Source organism: Watersipora subatra, chromosome 4 (assembly GCF_963576615.1).
Source record: "Watersipora subatra chromosome 4, tzWatSuba1.1, whole genome shotgun sequence".
Classification (NCBI taxonomy): domain Eukaryota; kingdom Metazoa; phylum Bryozoa; class Gymnolaemata; order Cheilostomatida; family Watersiporidae; genus Watersipora; species Watersipora subatra.
In genome coordinates this window covers 50177944-50184774 of record NC_088711.1, presented here as the reverse complement: position 1 = coordinate 50184774, position 6831 = coordinate 50177944, and positions in this window count along the sequence as shown.

Here is a 6831-nt window from a genome sequence, read left to right as displayed (position 1 = left end):
ATAGCGGTAAAGTACACAGCTTTATTGTTCTCTTGGGGTGATTAACTTTTGTATTTCATCACCAAGTGTGAGACTGTGAAAGAAAAATGAAAAAAAACTGTGAAAAACTTTGAATGAAAAACTGTGGTCAATCATTTATTTCTCCAGAAACAATGTTTTCAAACAGTAAAAAAGTTCATCTTTCAGTCAGAAATTTTAGATGAAAGACTTCGGCCCTATTCACTACATCCTAAGTATGAGTGTTGCAGTTAGCAATAAAATCTTGAAGATGTATCAGTGTAATTACATCTCTCATACTCTGAAGAAATATGGCATGTGCAACTCTAACCCTGTCAGCACACCCATGACTACATAAATGGAACTATGTGCCAAATATGGCAGTAAGCCAGCTAACACGTCTTTTTATCAGTCACTCATCAAAAAGTTCCTCTATTTACTGCAACACATCCTGATATTGTTTACGTTGTGGGAGTTCTCACTCGGTTCACAGCCACGTCAACTGACACTCAAATGTCAGAGGTCAAAAAGGTTATCTGCTACCTGAAAGGTTTTGCAGAATTAGTCATAAGTTAGTCAAATATTGGGCCTCCTCGCCTATCAGCTACTCAGATTAAACCTGGGCGGATAAAAACCATGACTCTATATCAGGTATTCTATTCATGTACGCCGATGAACCGGTAATTTAAGTAAATGACAACGTATAGCCGCTCTGCCATTTGCTGATGCAAAGTACATAGCAGTTTTCGACACCCCAAAGGAAGCTGCATGGCTAAGGTGACAATACAATGACATCGCAAGGCAGTCTGAAGTGTAGACCCCTACACAGTTATTAACAATTCATCGCCATATGCGTCTCCTCAAACAATTTGCAACAGCAAAAAAGAACAAACTTATAAATGTGTGATATCATTGTGTGCGGGACGAAGTATAGAGTCAGCACATTCAAACAGACTACTTACTCAGTTTACAACTGCGGACAATCTTACAAAACCTTCACCATGCTCTAAATATGATAAACTTTGCTTAATGTTAGGTGTAGCATAGATGGACAGTATGAGATTAGATCAGCTTAAAGATTTAGATTGTTGTTGTATTGTTTGTTTTGTCCATAAAACCCTGCAGCTAAAAGGGTGTGATGAAAATGCTCTGTGTACTCTATAGTAGCATCGGTTTTCACGGGAGTTGTCTATTGTTGTTTTTTTGTCCATCCAGCATGCACTGGTGTTTTTCCTTTGCTCTTTAGTAGTAATACAGCAACCGCTAAAGTGCATGCACTAATACAGCTCAAACTAAATATCAAAATGAAAATGATTATACCATCTGTGATAGGCTATTTTAACCTTCTCTCTCTGTAATGAAATGTTCACACACTCACATGAACTCCAGAAACAGCGCCCTTATGTAGTTTTAGCCAATATTTTTGTTCACTGTAGCTGATAGTTGCTTTGCTGTTACCATTAGCTGCTCTGACCTTTGATCTATTGGCTGAGCTCTCTGCTCTTGAGAGTGTAGATTGGCCAATAGCAAGCTGGCACATTGTTTCAGGGTAGAAATATTTTGCTTCAATTAGATTTGGTACTATTTTCTTGTGCTCAGCTAATCTGGCTACAACACAAGCTATGATGTGTAGGCTTCTAATGATAATCATCAACATAAACTGATATAAACCATCAAACACAGATCACCACACAACTCTAAAGTAAACTCATCCAACTATTGTGATTATCATTAGAGGAACTAGAGAAAGTGAACAGAGTGTGTTATTCTCTTTAAAATTAGCATGTATTGTCAAGTTTGAAAATTTTTATATAAGGTTGTTAATTCATCTTAATAAGCATTGTTGCTATGTTATTGCACATCATTTGCTAGTGCACTTTGTGTAACAACAATTGTTAACTTAACTGATCTAATTTGGTAAATTAATCTGAGGAATAAAGTTAGTATAAAAGGCTATCATATAGCAACAGTCGTCTCCTTCTCTAACATAAACCTGAGTTTGGCAGTTTGCCTCAAACTTTACATTGTTTTTGATGTATCAAAAAATTTTTTTTAAATTGTATATCTTTGGTTTTTGTGTTCAGATCACAAATATAACACAACAAATATGAAACGTGCAAATTTTAGAGAAGTAAAAGTGTTCTAGATAGCATTATTCTTTCTAGAAACAAAAAATGAGCATTTGTAAGTCAAAACAGAATGCTCTTCAGGCTGTAGGCTGATGGCCAGAAACTGAATCAATAATTGAAACGTTGTGCTTGGTGTAAGGTGAGCCCAAACGTTTGCAGAATTGTTTTGGTTCAGAAGAGATTTTACCCAAATAATTACCAGTATGTGTTTGTGAGCAATCCTTCAAATATTGATATATGCTTATATCGATTCTAACAAAAGCTGTGCATGTTTTAAGAGCACTTTTATACAAACAATCTCTCCTTCATCATGGCTGAACATGTCTAATTCCAGTGGAAAGGGTACTTTGATGACTAGCCACACTCAGTTACGGAGAGAAATTTAAGACTGGATTCTATTTCTGCTAACACCTGTTGCCTTTTCTGGGAATAGACCTACAACCTCCTTTCTACAGGTCAGACACTTCAGTATGATTATACAAATGAATGCTTATTTTGACATCTTAAAATAAAATGACCTAAACCATCTAGTCTAGAAAAAATCAGATAAATAAAAATGTATATATCGCAATTATTCAAATTTGAATAAGAAGTGACAACATTATATGACTAAATTTGGATATACATGTGACAATACTATCAGCTTGATATGTATCTACTCCCAAGATCACACTTAGACTTCGCTTTCTCCTGTTTATTAACTCTTCATGTTAATTTACTTTTTAGGAGCAAATTACTTTCTATAAAATTCAGTCGCTCAAAACAACTTTCATATAACAAGAATTACATTAGCCTCATTAAACTGTAAAAAAATAAACTTTTATGATGCATATGGGTTACTCCTGTAAAAATTGAAGCCTGCATAAACATCCCTGAGACTACCCATAAATACAGTTTTACATGAAAACCGAACAGTGAGAGACGGTTTGACAGATTTAAATTTGCACAATTGTATTTTGTCACAAACACCACCTGTAGCTGTGAGCCGTCCTCTCACAATTGTCACTATGGTACTGAGCAAAAAGGGGAACTGATCATATGAGTTTGTGTATATGTGTATATTTTAGTTTATTAATTAGTAGAAATATAAAATTAGGCAAAATGAAGATATAGTTATAATATGGATTAAGGTAAACAAAATAAATGACAGCTTGGTTCCTACTCGTTAAGGCATGGCCAGTCGTAATGAGGCCCACAACCGATGTCATTTGGCATCGAACATAGTCTACAAGAGCGTGAATCTGACCGATTCCAAACATGCCAGAACATGGAACAGAGAATGAGATGGTTTTCTGTGCTTAAAAGTTACATTACTGTGAAATGAATGTGACAATAAAAAATTCGATCTCAATAGAGTTTGTAAACAGTACAAGGATAACAAGGTTTAGTACAACTGCAATATTTTAAAAAGAGGACAACTCCAACGTAACAAGAATCTATCAAATATTGATATTGTCCACTTCCTCAATAAGGTATACGTATGCTAATAAATGAGAATGTAGAATAACAGGTTGAATCTTAAGAAACAAATAACTATTTTTTGTATTGCAAACCTGATCTTAAGGAATAAATGCAGCAAACTTCAACCACTTTCAAAATCAACTGGTTTCACTATAACAAATCTTATGCTATCATCTTCTAGTTAGATAATTTTTGAAGGTTCAGAACAATTCAAGTTTAACATTTTGAAATGTGAGCACAGGAATTCATTCTGTGGCCTTATATATTGATGAGGATGACAGATATGCCATTTGACCAAACTGACATCATAAACTTTGACATTAATTTGTCAAGTCTTTTTTGTTCTAGAAACAAACTTTTGGCCATTAAATGTAAGATAACAAACTATCATGACGAAAATAATAGAAATTGTCTTGAAAAACTTCATTTAGTTTAGGTTGTCACTAATTATACTCTGCCTAAAATATATTTCATCTGAATTTTTGTAACTTTGAAACTTTGTCAAATTATATCAAATTAAACTAAATTTTTCTAGTGCACAGGGCTTTAAAATAAAATGACATTACTAGAAAAATTGATAAGGAAACTGCAATAAGGCTACGTTTAAAGTATAAATGTAAAATCAAATAGTAACTCAAATTTCCATTTTACAATGTATTCGTTGTCTACGGATGAATTAAAGCCACAATAAGTCTAGTTTCAATTTTAGAAAAATGAAAATATTAAAAAACTAAATAATGAGCAAATAATTTGCTAAGGAAATGTACGAAAATACCTTTGACTATTTTTAATTTTGTGCCATTTGATGTCAAGTATAAGATATGAGTCATTTAAAAAGATTACCGTAGCATGCCCCTGTTAAAACTAATATAAGATAACAAACACAAACTAAACCATTCTCATTACTATTACTATTACGAGCAAATTCAGTAAGTCTGTCAAAAATAGGCAATTGTCAAGACGACATGGTTATATCATACTCATACCTAAATTCTATGTTTGAACCCAGATACTTATCTATCTGACAGTGTACTGGACTGTCAGAATAAATAATGTATTCAGAAGCAGTATAGCAGATTTTTAATCACTTTTAAAGAAGCTTCATAAGTAATTGGCAACCATTCAGAACATTCTAGAAACAAAGCAGAAATAACCTTGCCTAGCCCCTCAGCTTATGAATTTTCAAACACACAACATAAAATTTTACCCAAATTATGAATCTATGCAAGACATGGACAACATACTGCCCACAATCAGGGTCGCAACCTTGAATAGATTTGGACCAGCTTACAAACAGTATCAAACCATACTGCGTCATGTGGCCCGCTGACTCATTATAGACCCTTGCTGATTGCTGTGCTTCTATTTAACTGTCTGTGCGAGACATGAGCGGCAATCAGCATAAGACAGTGCGTGTTGTCGACACAAATATCAATGTTTCATTTAATTTCACTGTGACGGCTAAAAAGTAGGTGACAACAGAGAAACTTGAACATCTCACAATATTGTGCAACAAGACCGTGAGCGATAGTTGTTCTTTAGCTATCAGCTGGTGTTAGATTTAGAATTTATCTTTTTCAAGTTTTAAAAAGTGGTTGACTATAGAATTCTCAAGAATTGCCAAGTTGACAGCGAGTATCCATCATTTAACAACAAACGGATGTTAGTAATATTAAACAAAGGTTAATAATAAAACAACATATTTCCTGTGTGTTCAAAGTGTCACTGTGCTGAAAGAGTACCACATTAGTCTTTGCTATGCAATGAAACCTTGAAAATCAATATAAATACAAGTTTTAGGTCTGTGAACCCATCAATAAACCAACATTTTGCATGCAATTTGTAATATATATTCATATCTACATTTATCTCAACTTTAAAATACCCAAAAACAACTTTTATTCGGCTCCTAAATGTGTCTTTCTAAAGGTACACTGCTGGTAGTGCTGAATATTTTGAGCATAGGCATGCCTTCAAACTAGGGCTATAAAGTTACTAGCTTGTATCAGATCAGCATAGAAGAAAAATATATATCAAGCTTTTACTGGTTTGTTGTTGTTTCAGGTTTGCTACAAGCAATAGTATTATTTTTGCCTATAAACTAACAAGCCAATCTTTTTATCAAAAGTTGTGAGATTGTTTATGACTTAAGCTGATATATGCAGTCTATTCTCAAACAAATGCCTTTAAACCAGGACTATAAAGTTACCAGCTTGTATCATATCAGTAAAATAGTAAAAATATATTTCAAGCTTTTACTGGTTTATTGTTGTTTCAGATTTGCTACAAGCCATAGTATTATCTCTACTCAAACTAACAAGCCAAGCTTTTCATCAAAAGCTGTCAGATTATTAATGACTTAGGCTAATATAAGCAGTCTATGGTCAAAAATTGTTCATTAGCTAGTTTGTGAGGATCAATTGATAGTGTATGGGTTTTCAAGTTATCAGCATAAGGAGCATCCGAGTTGGCACAACAGCTAATATATATCTATCACAACAGCTGATATATCTCACCTACTGGGGCGAGTTGTACTAGTATTTGGAGCAGATCTCCCAACCTTTGGTACAAAGAAACGAATAAAGCAAATCTCAACTGATGAGAACACCTACTCATTGTTTCCATACATACCTCCTAACCAGATACTACAACTGTGCAAGAACAAAGATAGCTGTTTTTTCATTGGTCAAATAAAGAATAGATATGAACACAATTTAACGGTGAACTAAACTTCTGAGTATCTAACTGTAGTGTGAAAAGAACTAGTAATAATTTAATGTGAAAATGGGCTCATCTTTTTCTATACTACTCAGCATAATAAGCATCACCAAATTACTGTTAGATTGGTGAGTATTAGTAGATGCCACTTGTTGTATGATTGTCATGAATCAGAAAACATGCCACTTATTTATTTGTTATATTAGCAATAAACTGTTCAAGTTTTCAACTAACCACAGTAGATATGTCAAAGAAATTAAATCTTGTATTATATTATAATGCATGATTGCAATAGATTATTGCAATCGTGGTCTATCAAAATCAGTGAGATTGATGATAAAAAGGAGAAACAGTTGCATATGCATACTACTAATGCTGCAGTTACGGTAGAGCCAACAAACTAAAAAAGTTAAGTCACATTTTTCCCTTTTGTATGCTCAAAGAGGTGAGTGTAAAAAGATCTTTGAACGGATTAGGCTTCCAGAAATGGATTGCATTCTCTTCCAGGAATGTAAACAGCCCTGGG